The following is a 19,121-nucleotide window of genomic DNA, read 5'->3' on the forward strand; positions in this document are numbered from 1 at the left end:
TATTGGCATGCGGCAGCCCACCTCCAGAGTGTCCGAAATGCATTATGCCTTACCTGCTCTTTCATTAAAAGAACCCCGTCTGAAATCCCTGCCTGTGACTCCTTCCTTCAGGATTGTTGGAAGGTGTATTGATATATATGGTAGTTATATTTAGGACCTATTTTCCATAGGAAATCCGTAACATTCTATTTGGAATACCTTTGGCGTCTGTTGACGAATCTTCGCGAAATTTTCAAAACTGGTGGGGCGCTCCAGTCCGCTCCTATCCTTAAAGTCTTGGGGTGATTCATGATCGGGAGGCCGAGAAAAAAGGGGGATCCCAAAACAGGTTTTCCCCATTCAATTTTCCTTAGGAACCGTTCATCACGGCTACAGCCCCAACGGCTGAACTGAATTATACCAAATTTGGTAAAGTGGTAGTCCTTGGTTTAGACTAGTGCCTTTTGCTTAAATGGTGTAAATCCGTTTAGCAGTTCCTGGGAAAATTTTAATTAAAAATACATATATATCTATGACCTCGGTGGATTCGTGTATCTTGCGCGCACTCTAAGTGCACCGTCCCGATCACGCACTGAATGCTAATTGGCTGTCAAGTGGTTGATAACATTCGAAACCAAGAATTGTTGGTAGCCATTTTGTGCCTTGATAGAAGCTAGGGTGAAAAAGTCAGTGGAAGAAGTGTGGAAAACATATAAAGGGGGTGGGGAAGAAATATCTTGACCCTCTATAGCTGCTTAGAGGGTCCCACAATGACTCCCAGGGCCCAAAAATGAACTTTTCTTTTCTAAAAATGGCAATGTGCTCTTAGAGTGCGCGGATCATGCATTAAACAAACAAATAAAAGGAAGCGCGGTCTTTAATATTTAGCTACCGGGGGGGGGGCAAACTCCGGGGGCAAAAGTTTAAAATTTTATGGGGTCCCGAAGGGGCTTCCTAGCACCGGGGATCGTGCCCCTCCGGGGTCAAAACATTAATGGGTGGCAGGGGCGGCTCAACCGCCACCCCACCAGTAAAATAGATGGGTGGAGGGGCCTAAAGGCTTGCTACTCCCTGGGGCTTTTTCAAAAATGGTTGAGGGGTCTCAAAGGCCCCTCCAGTCCTAGGCACCGCTGTTTCTGTTTAGTATGGCTCTCTGGTGTGCACGTGTTGGGTGCACAACTCTAACACGGGAAGCATGAAACTTATGTGTTAAGATTTTGGGTGGCTCTAAAAAGATCCCTTGTGTTTATTGAGAGATTTTGGTATTTACAAGTAAGTACCTATGCAGAGTCTAAAGATCAAGAGGAAGACTCTGTTACCCTCATCTGTAAAATGTACACCATCTGTCCTGTTAATTTCATTTATATATCGCACACAGAAGAGTGTCCCGGCGCGCACTCAGGAAAAGGAACCAATAGCCAAGGCACTATTCAAATAGGAGAGTTTTTAACTTTTCACTGAGTCTTGAATACTACGTAAAGTCAAGGGAAGAGCGTTCCAGGCCAAAGCAGCTTTGCGCACAAAGGAACTCCCACCTAACCTCTGCCGTTTAAATCTAGGGGTCTGCATCAGAAGCTGAGAGGATGACTGCAACTGTCTCATAGGAATGTAGAAAACAAACCTCTTCTGGAGGTAGGAAGGACCCCGGCCATATAAGGCCCTATGGGCGATAACCAGGGTTTTGAATTTTATTTGCACCACCACCGGTAGCCAATGCAGAGAACGCACACTACATCTGAGAGATATACCCAGTAAAAGTCTAGCAGCCGAGTTCTGCATGACCTGCAATTTGTTCAAGAGGTAGCCAGAGATGCCCACATAGAGCGCATTGGCGTAATCCAACCGAGACAAAATCAAAGCACGGACAACCGTTTCTTTGGCAGGTCTAGGAAGAAGAGGCAGGAACTTCCTCAAGGCTTTTAGCATGCAGAAGCAAGTCCCTGCCAACTTTTTGACCTGGGTAGAGAAGGTCAAATTGTCATTAAACTAAACCCCCAGATTTTTTGCCACAATGCCCATGGCATTAGGCATGGGGAAACCAGGAGGCCATAACCTCTTTCGGAAGTCAGCTGGAAAACCACCATACAAGTGAACCTCTGATTTCTCCTCATTACATTTTAACTGTGCCCGGTAGAGCCAGCCAAAGACTGAGGAAAGACAGAGTTGGGCTGCAAGAACTGAGCACTCTGCCCTTCCCCAGTGAAACAGGAGCTGGGTATCATCCGCATAGGCCATCACCTTAGCCCCTAAAGACTCCGCTAAATAGATCAGTGGAGTAACATAGATGTTAAAAAGAAGGGAACTAAGGGATGACCCCTGTGGCACACCAGTAGCTACCTGCTGAGGAGCCGAGGCACAAGGAGGGAGCCAAATCTGCTGAGACCGGTCTTCCAAAAAAGATTTCACCCAGCACCAGACAGAGCCGGATATCCCAATCTCCGACAGGCGATCCAGAAGCAAAGCATGCGGTACAGTGTCGAATGCCGCCGACAAGTCGAGCATAACCAATGCCGCTCTTCCGCTGGCATCCAGACGCCTGCGAATTACTTCTATCACCTCCAGCAAGGCAGAGTCTGTGCTGAACGAGGTGCAAAATCCTGATTGAGCCGGATGTAACAGACCTGATACCTCTACAAAATTGGTCAGTTGCTTGGTAACCACCTTTTCGCAAACTTTGGCCAGACATGGAAGCAAAGATAAAGGGAGATAGTTACCCGGTATCATAGGGTCAAGGGACGGCTTCTTAAGGAGAGGGAGGATTTGTGCCTGCTTCCAAGAAGATGAAACACGACCTTCCAGCAGAGACATATTAACAATTTTATTGGCTTCAGAGTTGATCATATCCGCAACCGCGGCCAAAAGTCGAGTGACACAAGGGTCTCTTAGGAGAACCCGACTTCCAGGATTTAAGAATTTTGAGCGAGCCGGCTAGCTCAATAAGCTCAATGGACAAGGTATTAGTAAGAGTGTCAGCCGGCCAGCCAGACACAGGGACCGTGGAAGCTGTGGTACACGAAATGAAGCTGGCTTGAATAGAGCAGATCTTATCCAGGAAGAATTTCGCAAGAGTGTTGCACCAGGTCACTGAGACTGGTGCACTTCGAGCTTGAGCGCTAGGAGGCATAATACTTTGCACAATAGCTAATATTTCTTTAGACTTATTGTAGGCCTGAACGATGCATAGAGAAAAATAGCAACTTTTAGCGGCTGCTTTAGCGGTATAATAGCTATTTTGTTTTGCTCTAAGTAAAATTTTTGCTGGCAGGCCATAGTCACTAGAGCACCATGCCCGTTCCAGTACTTTGCACTCATGTTTCAAGGCTTTCAATTCAGAGGAAAACCAAGGTTTAGAAGGGGAATCTCTAGCCAACTTAGGCCAGCAAGGCGCAGAGAGAACCGACACAGAAGCAGAGATCCAATCAGTAAAATTGGACAAGTTCCCCTCAAGATCTTCCTGGAGAGAAGGCTGCAACGCGGCCAAAGTATTGGAAAACTGGGTAGGGTCTATTTTGCTAAAGGTAGGTGGACAATGAAGGTTAGTCTGCCTAGCAGGCTGGGTAATTTCCCACGAGAAACAGATGAGAAAATGATCTGACCAGGACACCAGCAAAGGCTTGCCACCTGAATCGGAAAGTTAGAGCAAACGAGATCTAAAATGTACACCATCTGTCCTATAGATGCCATCCATATTGAAATGCAGATTGTTGTGGTAAATGGACCCCATTCTATAATCTCGGAGAAAAGCAGAAACAGATTTATTGACATGTTTCCTAGCTTTCTCAATCTGTGGACAACATTGATTGGACCAGTTCCATTGTTGCCTTTGGCATATGTTAGAATAGGCAAAGGCAGATTGGTGGAAAAATGACATCAATTCTCCAAAGGTGTCCTTCTTAAGCATTTCCAGACCTACCCCAGTCAAAGTGCCTAGGTCATTGCCACCACAGTGCACAATTATGAGGTCAGGTTGTTGGAGATGTAAAAAGGATTTAACCAATGGCATCAATTGGTGCCACTTTAACCCTCTCTGTCCAATCCATTTAATGTCTACATTTGGTAAACCTAGGTCTTTGTCAATGGCTCCATTTTCTGCGTACCTTTGGCTCCAGAAAATATAGCTGTGTCCCACAATCCATACTGTAAGCATCTTGCAAGGAGGTGTGGATGCACTGAGATGGTCTCTGTAAATGAAATGGCAGTTTGAAAATTAAGATTTTTCTAAAATGGTTGATACGGTGTAGTTTTGAAAAAACAATAGAAATGATTGGCTGTTTAAAAACATTGTAGTCTGAAAAGTAGGGTGCATGTTTCTGTTTTTAAAAGCATATTTCTTATTGGTTATGAGAAACTGTTTGAATGGAACGTTAGATTAGATTAGGTGATATTTTGGAAAGTCAAGCATACTTGCTATTTGCATTAGCAACATTGTCTGTTGAACTTGTGACTTGTGTGCTTAGTTCAGTGTTGCATGTAATGTTACCATGGTAAGCAGATTGGGGGATGGTTCAAACTTATGTCAATTGGAAAGGGCTGAAATGTGTAACCAATAGAAATGTGTGTTAGATTTTGAATTAATGTGGGAAACAATATGATTTGATATTTACATGTATATGTGTGCAGAATGAAAGGGAAAGTTTGCAATTTTTTGGTTTTGCTAAGTAGTGCAGTACAGAGATTCTGTATAAGAAAATCTGGTGTGTTACTGAAATTCTTCTTAATCAACAAATCAATTTCAAAGGTAAATTAGTAATTTGTGAAGAGTTTTATGTGGGGTTTTTGTTTTTAATATAAGTAATGTGTTTTTCCTGGTAAAATCCAGGTAGTAGTGTTGCTTGTCTAGAATTACAAGTGTGCCTGCTGTTAGGATCCTGCATAAACCAAAATTAGCAAGACTTTTGGTATCGTTCCTCAAGTTCAGGGTTACCTTGTAAATACAACGCTATTGTCGGACTCAACCTCTTCCATATTCTATTGTCATAGGAAAATGTACTTTGCAACTGGGAACGCCTACAGCAACTCATTGGAGATACAAGGCAAGTCGTTACCAAACCGGCTGCTAAAATGCATTAATGCATCTTAGCGTTGCCTAGTAAATAGGGCGATATAATTTTCACTGCATTTTGGGCATTTTGTGAAAATAATTGCAGCGAAATGGCATTTTGTTAATATGCCCTCCAGTTTGCTATGACACAGCGGGAACATCGACTCCCGCACTGCCATACGAAATAGCAGTATCCCGGGGGTAGACACCCCGAGACACAGCAGGAGCCGCTCCTGGGGGGGTGGTGTTCCCCAAGGCTTTTGACAGTTGCAGAAAGGGTGCCACGCAGCCTGTCTCCTACAATATAAAAAGCCACGGAGGGTGGTGATCAGCGGGGCTTAGAGGGACCTTTGAGCCCTCCGACCCATTGTTTTTCAAAGCCTCGAAGAGTAGCGGTTCCCGGAGCTGGACGGGGTCTTTAAGGCCGACCTACCTAAGTATTTTTCTGGGGCCTACCTTTGGGTCTCCCCACACATTTGTAAATGTAAAAGTAAATCCAGTACTTGTATAGCGCACAAATTATCCCCAAACTGGGGGCCATTGGGAAGATTAAGCGAGCTATTGCCCAAAGTCGAATGGTGCTGGGCAGAACTCTGCTACCGGTGCCGGGGATCGAACCGTGATCGCCAACGTCCAGCATCAATTGCCCTGCCAGCGGTGGTACACTTCTTACCCATTTATTTTGTAGCACCGAGGAATGGCGGTCCCCGGGCTACAGGGCCCCTCTGAACCCCAATGAAATTTAATATTTTAGATCCCGGGATTTAGCCCTCCCCAGGTAGCTAATTTTTAAACAAGCACAGGAGCCCGTACTTCGGGGCATATTATCAAGGACGGGCATTAAGATTATCGCCGTTTTAGCGGCAGAAAACTGCTTGGAAGCTCATTGTTTTCCACAGTTGTTTTCAACAGGAAAAGGAGGACGATATGATGAACGACCTGTGCAAATTCCTGCATCTGAATATCGGACAACAAGATTTTATGCAGAAGATCCAAGATTTAGACAATGTATCCCTTATATATTTCATCTTTTGTTTGAAAGTGACTTGTCTGGACTTTCATATGCAGTCAATCACATATTGAAAACAGGGGTACATCTGCAAAATGTTTCTGCTAAGGATTTTATGGATAAAGTGCACCAGAGGGATGATCATTTAGAATCTCAGCTGATTAATCTAATGGCATGTCAGCGTGGTACTAATGAATATTGGTATCGTCGTCATGGAGAACTGAAATGTATGCTACGGAACTTAGGAACTCCTACATGGTTCCTTACCCTAAGCTGTGCTAAGTACGCTTGGGATAATTTACTTGAATTTCTTCGAGAGGCAAATTCAATATAAAAAATATTGAACACAAGACACCTGGAGAATTATGCTCTTTGGATCCTGTTAATGTATGCAGGTATTTTATCTGTAATTAAAAAAATCCTCCTCTTCGAGAAGTTGTGGGTTTCTTTTGGAGAAAGGAGTATCAAGCAAGAGGTACTCCTCTTATACATATGCTGTTATGGATCAAGGATGCCCCAAAATTTGGAACAGATTCAGATGATACTGTTTTGTCTTTTATTAAAGAATATGCCACATGTGCTGTAACAAAAGCACAGAAAAAAAACTTAAGACAACAAGTCTTATGATTCCAAAGCCATCGATGTGGAAAATACTGTCGACGAAAGTACAAGTCTAAGGACAAGCTTTATATCAAATGTCGGTTTGGATTTCCACGTCCTGTAATATCCAAAGGAAGAGTGAACAGTTTTATGTCAGCTATGCGACATGTCATCCCAAGAAAGTCTCCAAAATATATCTACTATTTAAGAAGAAGCGAAGAGTCAAAATACATAAATGACTACAATCGGGTTATTCAGTCCATGTGGAATGCTAACATGGATATTCAATATGTTGCGGACAATTCCATTGCTGTTGCTCGATATGTAACGTCCTACATTAAAAAATCAGAAAGGATGGAATTGAAAGAAATGTGGGAAGAGATTTCTCACGAAAAGAGTCTAAGAAGGAAATTATACAGTTTCAGTTTGAAGATGTTATCCCATCGAGAAATTGGAGCATATGAATGCTCAGATCAGTTATCATCTGCAAGTCTGTACTCCAAATCTAGAAGAATTATATGGGTGAGTCTAGGTCTTGCTGCAATGCAAAACCAGGTACTGAAATCTGTGCAAGAAATTGAATATTTAGTAGAAAAAGATCCAGAAAGTACAGATATTTTGAAAATGAATATGTTGGACACATAATACCCAAACAGAAGTCATCATCTTGAGAACATGTGTCTCTATGAAGTGCTGCAAAATTACACTTTTAAATGGAATACTACTGAGGACATCAATGATGGAAAATATGGGGTGATTGGATCCGAAGGATGTTTGGTAAAACAAACAAAAGGAAATTTGATTAATCACAGGAAGCGGAGTTGCGACACTGTTGATAAAAGGGAACTTTACTATTTAGCTCTTTTGCAACTGCTCAAATCGTGGCGTTCTGAATTGGAATTACTTGGAGATTTTCAGAGCTATGACGATTCCTTCAATACTTGTAAAGATAACATACAATGTACTGCTTTTGCAAATTATGTGAAAATGTTGAACGATGAAATTGATCAAGAAGCTACTATTGCAGCTGAGATTGTTAGAGACAGTTCTCAAGACAGTCAAAGTTCTGCTGCGCTGAGTCAAGATCCACTTGGACAACCAATTGTTGAAAATGAAGCAGCAATTGCCATGAATGAGGTGGAAACAGTAATGCATCAAGCTCAAGAAGATGTAACAGACTTACCAAACTTGGAAGAATAACTAAATGTTGAACAGAAAGAAATATATCAGCAAGTGAGACAACAGATTGATCATGGATTTCTTTGTGAAAAGAAAAAATGTACATGCTCATCTTTTCAACCTATCCGAATGTATGTGAGAGGACAAGCTGGAACAGGTAAAAGTTTCTTAATTAATCACCAGTTATCTACAGAAAACAACAGAATCACATTTGGCTTGTGTTGTAACTGCTCCAACTGGGTTAGCAGCACACAACATTAAAGGAATTACATTACATCATTTACTGATGCTACCTGTGGAGCATGAAAACAAACTGGAATATCACAAGCTATCTGGAGAAGCTTGTTGTGAAGTTTCAAGAGTGCTGAAGAAAATTAAACTTCTGATTATTGATGAGGTAAGCATGGTGTCAAACGTAATGCTTGCTTTTGTGCATTTAGGAATGCAGCAAATTCTTAAAACAGAGTATGATGTGTTATTTGGAGGGAAACATGTCATAGTTTTTGGGGATCTACTGCAATTTACTCTCGTAAAAGGACAACCAGTATTTAAAACACTGACACATGAAGACACCAGAAAGTCTCTGGGTAGTGTTGGAAATGTAAACATTTGGTCATATTTTGAATAAAAGGAACTCATTACAAATATGCGACAGGCAAAGGATATTGATTATGGAACGATTCTTTAAGATATAAGAATTGGCGTACTGACAGAACATGGCAGAGAAGCTCTGCAGAGTCGATTACTTTCCAATTTGTTTCCAAATGAAAATGTAGTTCCTGAGAAAATATATATGAAAATTGCAGAAAACAAATCTGTAATCTGCTTAATGCCAACTCTGCATGAGTGTTCTATATTCAACGAACAATTTTTGAAGCTGGAAAATGAAGAAATAATAAAAATGGAAGCCATTGATAAAATTGAGCATGAAGGAATCACTATAATTTTGACAGTAAGTTGAAAACAAAATTGGATTCTTTAGAAAAATCGATTTCTAAAACTGCTGGTTTAGAAAAGAATTTATATGCATGTAGAAACTGTTGGGTAATTTTAAGGCGTAATTTGGATGTAAAAAAAGGTTTAGTTAATGGAGCAATGGGCAAAGTTGTGGATTTTGTTAATTATCCGAATAAAGATGGTATTGAATTTTTAAAAATTAAATTTGATCACATTGAAGAAGTAAAACAAATTGGTTGTTGTTCAGTTCGCTTTTTGCTTGTTAAAGATGTATATGTCCGTAGAAAACAGTTTCCAGTTTCTCTGGCATATGGAGTGACTACTCATAAATCTCAAGGTTTAAGTGTTGAAAGTGCTTTGGTGAACATTGGAAATACCATGTTTAAAGAGGGTATGGCATATGTTGCAGATGCAAACTGTGTAAAAGAGTATAATAGGTTAAGAAGAGCGTATGCTCCCAATTTAGGTCAATATCCTGTATTTGAAAAGCGTGTAGTAGGTTGAAAAAGAAGATATGAGAAAATCTGTAGTGAAGGTATAGAGAAGGGAAAAAAACAAGATAATGATGTGATTGCAAGCAAAAAGAAAAAAGACACTGTTGAAGAGATTGTTGGTTATCAGTTTGAAAATAGTTCAGGTGTCAACTGCTATGCTAATGTAGTGGTCAACTTTGTTTTTTTCTTGAAGGTTTGCAACAGCAAATTATAGAGAATCGGGAAGAAAGATTTTGTTCATTGTTGTATTGCGTTTATGAAAAATTGAGAACTGATAAAAGTAAAATACAAAGTGTTTGCGAGATTTGGAATCTTTTGGATGTATGTTCTGGTTCTACACAATTTACGCAAAATATCCAACAAGATGCTCAGGAATTTCTAATGTATATGCTAACTATATTGGAAAATGAAGGTATACAAATTGAAAACCTTTTTGGCCTTTGTTATAAATGGGAACATTATTGTGAAAATTGTATGTATACATGTAGCACTAACGTAGACACTGAAAGATTTATATATTTGACATTGCCAGACTGTAAGTCAGTGTCTTTCAATAAACTAGTTGAAGCAGCAAATCAGAACATGGAGTGCAGCCAATGCAAATCAGAAATGTTGTCAACATTATTTATAGAAAGATATGGACAATATATAATTTTGATGATGCAACGTTGTACAGCTGATGAAAGAAAATTAGAAACATTTTGTAGCAATCTCAGGAAGGACGTTTGTAGCAGTAGCAATAATTATCCATGCTGGTCCTTCCATAACATCTGGACATTACAATGCCTATCTAAAATGTGAAAAAGGCTGGATACTTTGTAATGATGCTCAGTTAGTTTTTAAACAACGTTTGCCAAGCGAATTACCAATTCCTATCTAATATTTTTAAAGCCAAAGTTGTAGGAACAAAATTCGGCCTCTGAGGAATTTATTAGTATATATTAATATGATTACTGTTGCAAAATTTCAATATAACGGATTTCAAGAATATTATTTGGCCTTGAGGAAAAGTGTTTCTTTGAATTACGAACTTTTTCTTCCTCATTGTCTCGGTGTATAGTTTTAAGCAACAGCATTTACAGTATTTATAAATGTAAGTTATAAAATGTTATCAGTAAGCATTTTATATATGTGTGATTTTTATTTCATAGTATTTTATTGATTTTTTTTTTAAACATATTTTATTGACATTCGTTGACAAAGTTCTAGATGCAGTACTGGTCATTGCTTTAAATCTTCCAATCAATTACAATACTGTAATATTACTTCACCGTAAGACAGTTCTATCATCCAGTCAGTATATCAGTTCCATAGTAGCACTTCAATCTACTAACTTCCTGCATCCCACACTCTAAGTACAAATAACTTACTTACAAATCCACTTCTAGCCCCAACTAACACTCGCCCCCCTCCCCGCGCCACTGGTGTGTAATACATGCAGCTCGTACTGAAGACTCATCCCATGATCCATCTGCAATTCAAGCGCACTGATAATGTCCATTACTCGGTCGCCTAAGGTAACCACGCTCCCCATTCATTCGTTCTCCGTTACCTGATCAGTCAGCAGCTGTACCAGCATCTCCCAAGCCGTTGCTGTCTCCAACGATTTCTCATTCTTTGAACGTTGCGCCTGTCGAAATCTAATAACACTCTCACTACTGGCCCACTTACTGAGCTCTGCTTTCCATCTCCTACTGTTGGGACCCTCCTTTGACTTCCAATGCATTGTTATTTCTCTCTTCGCTAGCAATAATCCCATATCCACAAATTTACTGTTTACCTTTGTTTTGGACGTGTGAGGAAACCAATGTAGCAGGCATGTAGCAATGTCAAAATCTAACCGTCTATCAGTGACTGTATTAACTGTACTAATAGGTCTCCCACCTCCTGCCAATAATCTCCCAACTTTGGACACCCCCACAACATGTGCTCCAATTCCACTTCTTCTCCCGCACACCTAGGACATGCCGCATCTTCCACCTGAAAATATTTCTGAATCTTACTCGGTGTCAGGTATGCCCTGTGTAGTATGAAGAAATGTACCAGTTGGAACCGTGCATTCCTGGTGCTCTTCTAGGCCCTACGAAGGATATGTCCCCATGCGGTGTCCGGAATGGACTTCCCAATGCCTGTCTCCCATTGTGCCCGCAACTTTTCTAGCGGTTTGAGTCCTTCATGTAGCATCCTAGAATAAAGGCATGTAACTGCCTTGAAGGTCCCCGCCGCCATCACAGTATACTGACAAGCCATAGTCGTTTTGGGTTCAACTGACCCCTCCCTCCAGTGTTTCCTAATTGCCGCTACCAGTGCCGCGTGTATCAGAACCCCCCCCGGCAGACCATACCTCTCCTGCAGCGCGTGGTAAGTCAGTAACTCGCCGTCCTCGTATAGGTCCCCCAGCACTCGAATCGCCGCCTGTTCGCATTCCATCAGTGGAGTCCAATCACCCCCATGGGGTAATGTGGTTATCATCCCTAGTGGGATTTCAGGGGCATAGGGATGCAGTACCTCAGCCCTTCGCGGACTACGGTTCCAACACAGTCTCAACGTTTCCTCCGCTAGCGAGAGATCCCTAATGCTAAGCTTTTGTTGCAGCACTATGAATGACAAGACATGTCTCTGGATTCCCCTGCCTCCAACGTGTTCTGGGCCCCTAAACTCTATTGCGATTTCTTGTGTCAGCACCTGGAGTTGCACTGCTAGATAATAGAGCTCAAAGTCCGGAACTGCAAGTCCGCCCTCAGCTTTTGGCCTCATTAGCATTGCCTGGGCCTATTGCCCCATAGGAACCCCACTATCATGGATTTCAGTAATTTAAACACCGAATTCAGGACCCAGATAGGCAACGTCCGAAAGAAATATAACAATCTAGGTAGAGCCACCATCTTCAATAGCGCTATCTGCCCCATCACAGACAGTGGGAGCGTTGACCTAAATGCCATATTCCCCTTCAATGCTCGCACACATCTCTCGACGTTCCCCTCCAGCATATCAACAGTCTCGTGGTAAATTCGGACCCCTAAATATGTCAGGCAACTGACTTCCCTAGAAAGCTCAGGCATTGAGCCGCCTGGCTTCACCGGAAAGAGGCTCGTCTTATTCCAGTTCACTCTCAACCCCGAGATGTCACCAAACTTTGACAACAAAAGTGCGGCTCCATGCAGCGCTTCCCCGGTGTTCGCCAAAAACATCAGCTGGTCATCTGCATACAGCGAAATGTATTGCGGTTCCCCTCTAAATTACAGACCCTCATAACTCTGCCCCAGTCTGGCTCCAGCCTTTAATGGTTCTATGGCCAGTGCAAACAAAAGCGAGGATAGCGAGCATCCCTGGCGCGTACCCCGTTCTACTTTGTACTGGGACGAGATCAACACCCCCACTTGCACTCTTGCCACTGCCGAAGTATATACTATCCTAGTCCAGCTTATAAATGCCTCACCCAATCCAAACTGCCCCAATGTTTTATACAAATAAGGCCATTCCAAACTATCAAATTCCTTCTCTATGTCCACTGATAACACCGTAGGCAGAGAGGAGCCTCTTTGGTCATCAGCCATTATTCTCAGCAGCCGCCTCAAATTCGTGGCCGTGTTCCTAGATGGGATGAACCCTGCCTGGTCCCCATGTATCAAATCAGTCATATGTTGTAGGAGGCGGGTTGCTAATACTCGGCTCAAGATTTTATAATCCGTGGTCAACATCGATAATGGCCTGTATGCTGACACATCTGTGCTTTCTCGCCCCGGTTTTAGTAAAGGGATAATAAGCGCCTCCCTCATGAACATAGGAAGGTGACCCAACTCTTGCGCTTCATTATAAACTGTCAATAACCGCGGTGCTAGAATATCCACATAGCTCGAGTAGAATTCTATGGGTAGACCGTCCACACCTGGGGTTTTATTCCGAGCCATGTGTTTAATCGCACTTCGAACTTCCTCCAGAGTAATATTCCGACCTAAAGCATCCACCTGTTCCTCCTCCAGCTGCGGGACTGGTAGGATTCGATTTCTATCTCTCCCGCCTTCAGTGCACTGCCATATAAAGCCTTATAGTAATCCAAAAATTGCGCCAGAATCTCACGCTGTGTGTATATGACGTTACCATCCTGTCCGTCCAGCGCCATAATTGGAAAACGTCTCTGGTTGGGATTAGCCAACCATGCCAGCAGTGTACCTGCTTATCCCCCTATATGAGTTTTCGTGATATAGGTCTTATAATCAAAACTTCATAATCTTTCTATTTCTTCTGCAACTGCCTCCTTTGCTGCTACCACTTCAACCTGTACTTCTGGACGCTCCGGTCTAGCCTGTTCCGCTGCTCTTAACTTACTTTCGGCCTTCTCTACATCTAGGAGCAACACCTTTCATTCCCCTACATGCCTACTAATACAGAGCCCCCTTATCACCACCTTAAATGCATCCCAATCTACCGCTCGAGAAGAAGCCGTTCCCTCATTATCTGAAAAATAGCGCTCTATTCCCTCTCCAATGTCCCTCTGGAAGTCTGGATCTGCTAACGTCTCTGGACGCAATTTTATAGTATTTTATTGATGATGGATTTTGGGGTTTTTCAAACAATCTTATTGATTGTTTTTTTTTCCCGCTGTTATGTGATGAGTACGATTGAAATCACAGTTTCTAGTGAAATTTAATATATTCTGGGAACAGCAAAAAAGGCAAGGAAAATAATTTGTGAAATGTAAAAATTATACTGTTTTCTAAAAAGTATAGTACTATATATTAGACTCTTCACTTCTAGTGCACGAAAACAGAGCAAAGGACCCTCTGCCCTCCACTGACCTGCTCTGATACTGATCTGCAGCTGTTCGCCGGACCCGCTCCGCGGGTCCCGCTTCACAAGGCCAGTAACCAGGGGCGGCGGCGGCGGCTCAACGGGGCTGCGAGCGTGACGGCAGGGACTCCATTGACCAGGAGTCCCTGCGAGGCCAATCACTGACACCTGGCCCGCTCTCCCCGGAAGCCACGCCCACAGCGAACCGGACCAGGGAAAACCAGCCCTTCTCTCCCTAACTGGTGGGACTCTTCACTTCTAGTGCACGAAAACGGAGCAAAGGACCCTCTGCCCTCCACTGACCTGCTCTGATACTGATCTGCAGCTGTTCGCCGGACCCGCTCCGCGGGTCCCGCTTCACAAGGCCAGTAACCAGGGGCGGCGGCGGCTCAACGGGGCTGCGAGCGTGAAGGCAGGGGCTCCATTGACCAGGAGTCCCTGCGAGGCCAATCACTGACACCTGGCCCGCTCTCCCCGGAAGCCAAGCCCACAGCAAACCGGACCAGGGAAAACCAGCCCTTCTCTCCCTAACTGGTGGGACTCTTCACTTCTAGTGCACAAAAACGGAGCAAAGGACCCTCTGCCCTCCACTGACCTGCTCTGGTACTGATCTGCAGCTGTTCGCCGGACCCGCTCCGCGGGTCCCGCTTCACAGGGCCAGTAACCAGGGGCGGCGGCGGCTCAACGGGGCTGCGAGCGTGACGGCAGGGACTCCATTGACCAGGAGTCCCTGCGAGGCCAATCACTGACACCTGGCCCGCTCTCCCCGGAAGCCACGCCCACAGCGAACCGGACCAGGGAAAACCAGCTCTTCTCTCCCTAACTGGTGGGACTCTTCACTTCTAGTGCACGAAAACGGAGCAAAGGACCCTCTGCCCTCCACTGACCTGCTCTGATACTGATCTGCAGCTGTTCGCTGGACCCACTCCGCGGGTCCCGCTTCACAAGGCCAGTAACCAGTGGCGGCGGCAGCTAAACGGGGCTGCGAGCGTGACGGCAGGGACTCCATTGACCAGGAGTCCCTGCGAGGCCAATCACTGACACCTGGCCCGCTCTCCCCGGAAGCCAAGCCCACAGCGAACCGGACCAGGGAAAACCAGCCCTTCTCTCCCTAACTGGTGGGACTCTTCACTTCTAGTGCACGAAAACGGAGCAAAGGACCCTCTGCCCTCCACTGACCTGCTCTGATACTGATCTGCAGCTGTTCGCCGGACCCGCTCCGCGGGTCCCGCTTCACAAGGCCAGTAACAAGGGGCGGCGGCGGCTCAACGGGGCTGCGAGCGTGACGGCAGGGGCTCCATTGAACAGGAGTCCCTGCGAGGCCAATCACTGACACCTGGCCCGCTCTCCCCGGAAGCCAAGCCCACAGCGAACCGGACCAGGGAAAACCAGCCCTTCTCTCCCTAACTGGTGGGACTCTTCACTTCTAGTGCACGAAAACGGAGCAAAGGACCCTCTGCCCTCCACTGACCTGCTCTGATACTGATCTGCAGCTGTTCGCCGGACCCGCTCCGCGAGTCCCGCTTCACAAGGCCAGTAACCAGGGGCGGCGGTGGCTCAACGGGGCTGCGAGCGTGACGGCAGGGACTCCATTGACCAGGAGTCCCTGCGAGGCCAATCACTGACACCTGGCCCGCTCTCCCCGGAAGCCACGCCCACAGCGAACCGGACCAGGGAAAACCAGCCCTTCTCTCCCTAACTGGTGGGACTCTTCACTTCTAGTGCACGAAAACGGAGCAAAGGACCCTCTGCCCTCCACTGACCTGCTCTGATACTGATCTGCAGCTGTTCACCGGACCCGCTCCACGGGTCCCGCTTCACAAGGCCAGTAACCAGGGGCGGCGGCGGCTCAACGGGGCTGCGAGCGTGACGGCAGGGACTCCATTGACCAGGAGTCCCTGCGAGGCCAATCACTGACACCTGGCCCGCTCTCACCGGAAGCCACGCCCATAGCGCACACGTATATATCCAGACTCATACCCGCGCACGGGGGGCGAAGCCCGGGCAAAGGGCGGGCCGTTTGAGGCCGTTCGAGGACGGAAGAGACCAGACCGGGCCACCTCCCTAAACTTCCATCTCCCGGAATCCACACTGAAATCATATGTATTGTTACACTACCGACTTTGCATTTGTGAGCTCTCAAAGACCCAGCTGTATTGACTTTCTGCTTATCCAAGATACTAACTTCCTGTACCGGTCTAACAGGAACAATGGTATTAACTAGAGGAAACAAAACCAAGGTAGTGGGGCGTGGGGGCAAACTGCTAGGCCCCATGGATGATTTCATAACCAAGGTAAATTTATTTATTGACCAAAGCATCATTTGGATGGAAGGTAGGGTGTCCTTGGACTTAGCGCACGCTAAGAGATCCTCTATGGGTAACCTAGCGGACGCAAGAACCCCTGTAATAGACAGCAACTCTGGGCAAAGGATCCTTTGTGAGGGTAGGCGTAGCCTACCAAACAATGTGGACCTGTCGGTTTCCCAGCTCTCGGACGTCCAGATAAGTTCAGATTTGGAAAAGACTCCAGAGCTGCTACCCCAAATCACACCGGATGAAATAAGGCAAGCAAGAGGGAGGAGGGAGGGCGCCATAAGGAAAAGAAAGAATGATCAGAAAAATTCCATCCTTAATGAGATCGGAGATACGGCTAGTATGATAGAGAATGCACCACCTAGAGCTGAACAGGTAGTCGTCTCTGCGATTATACACCAGTCAGCACATAATTCTTCTGACTCTATTAGCTTGGAATCACCTATCCATCTATCCTGTAGTAACAAAATAACTGATAGCAATAACTCACAGCTGCTAAATAACATCGCAGATATACTGAAATCCTTTCTTGAGCCAGTAGAAGCAAGACTAGCGCACATAGAGAACCAGCTATCAAATCTTACAAATCTCATTAAACCCATGCAAGTCCCGGGGGCCCAAAAAACAGGGGGGAAATAAACATAACAAACAGATTCTTCCCAAGCACTCAGTTACACAAAACAATGTACCTATACCGTCAAACGTAATATCTAAACCAACACCCCCGAAACACTAAATAATAATAGACCACTGAAACCCTCCACTAATGCTGCCATAACTTTACCCCAGGGTAATGCCTCGTCAGTAACAACATCGGCGCCTAAGACATCGGCGCCCAAAAAATCGGTGCCTAAAACCCCGGCGCCTAAAACTCCGGCTTCTAAAACTCCGGTTTTTAAAACCCCGGCTCAAAAAACCTCAGCCCCAGTACCCAACAAAGGTGGCCCTAGAGGACCTCCCGAAGTTAGATTCCCTGTCGAGATGCCACCGGAAGCATCTCCCTTCGTGGTGGTAATGACAGGTGTCCCCGAGTTAGTGGATTACAATGCAGAACCTACGTGGTCATTGAAAAACAAGGCCCAACATTGGCTAAACGCCAATCGCCCCATCCCACCAACCTGGCCATCTAGGATTCTGATGGTTCGTAGGACTCCCTGGGTGGGAAACGGTAGAAAAACAATTCCGGGAGATTGTATTGTGATCACATTCGAAGACCCCTGAGTAGTAGACTATATTTGCTCTTGGGAGTACTCGAGTGAAAATGGAGGTATAAGCACCAAGCCACTTTCCTTTTTCTACCCCGCAAGACAATGCAATGGTCCCTTCAATGATTATGACACCCCCTGGGAAGCAGCAGCTCCTCGTCTTTTTGAATATGGTAACACAAGGCAAAGAGCGGGCCCTCCTCGCCATGATTATGATAGCTCCTGGCACACAGTGGGCCCACGCCATCGGGGAGGTGGATGGGATGATTGGGGTCCGAATACGCAGAGGACGGCTTATAGAAGACCGCCTCGCTGGGATAATTGGTTCAGTATCCCGACGAGGAACAGATTCAGTGGCCTTGAAATGGACGACTGACCACTAACGGCGACCAAATCTACTAATCTTAACCCACCCCATCTAATGCCAAAAACAAAAACAATCTGTTCAGAAAATTAAGCCGCGGCGGCTAATCCAGAACCACCGCCCCTACCTATCCTCTTCTGGAATGTTGCGGGTCTCCGTCCTAAAATTGAGGATGGAACTGCCTTGTACTATTTGGAGCAGTGTAAAATTATCTGCCTCCAGGAGACATGGTCCACGACGGAGCTTCACCTCCTGGGCTTTAAAACATACTTTACTCCAGCTCTGGCCAGTAGTGCAGGCAGACCTAAGGGAGGGCTGACCACGTATATTGCAAACACCGTGAACCACCTAAAAGTGTCAATAGTCGATTCTGACCCAAATTTCCAATTATTTTCCCTTTCCTTTAAGAACAAGGACTCTATCCTTTTAATTAACCTTTATAACAACTTAGAAGAGGGCCAATTCCTGACCCTTCTCTCTAATATCAAGGAGAAACTAACCCAGTTTCATCAATCTAAGGCAGGAAAAGGGGCGATTCATCTTCTATGGGGAGGGGATTTTAATCTGCATCCATGCCCACACGCTGAGAAATATCGATGTGGGATAGTCGATGAACATGACGCTCCACTCATGCATTTTGCCCATACTAAGGTGGGGATTGCTATGAACAACATGTTATCGGACCTAGATCTCGTAATAGCTAATAGGTTAAGCTCAGGCTCAAACATCCTGCAACCAACATATGTTGGAAGGGGATGCCAAACGACAGTCAACTATATCCTTCTGTCGCCTGGATTGCTACGCATAGCTAGATCTTTTGAGGTCCTGATTAACACACTAAGTGATCATTCTGCCCTGAGGATGGATCTGTACTTAATTAATTCCAAACCCCTAACCACAGCTATAGCGAAAACTCTTGCCCAGAACAAACTGGAGATAGGTAAACAAAACAGATATGCATTAAAATGGGGGAAGATAAATCCGGCCGAAATTACCGGAAAATTGTTAAAAGCGGCATACCCAAACATAATTAAATGTCTGGATCTACTAGAAACGGACGAAGAAGTCCTAAATAATTTTATCCAGATATTGGATAAAATTAAGGGACTTCTTACAGTAAAACCAAGGAGCTTGAACCCGACCACCAAAGGGTGGTTTAACCATAGTTGTACCGTGGCCCTAACTAA

This window comes from Lissotriton helveticus, chromosome 1_1, assembly GCF_964261635.1.
Source record: "Lissotriton helveticus chromosome 1_1, aLisHel1.1, whole genome shotgun sequence".
Taxonomy (NCBI): Eukaryota; Metazoa; Chordata; class Amphibia; order Caudata; family Salamandridae; genus Lissotriton; species Lissotriton helveticus.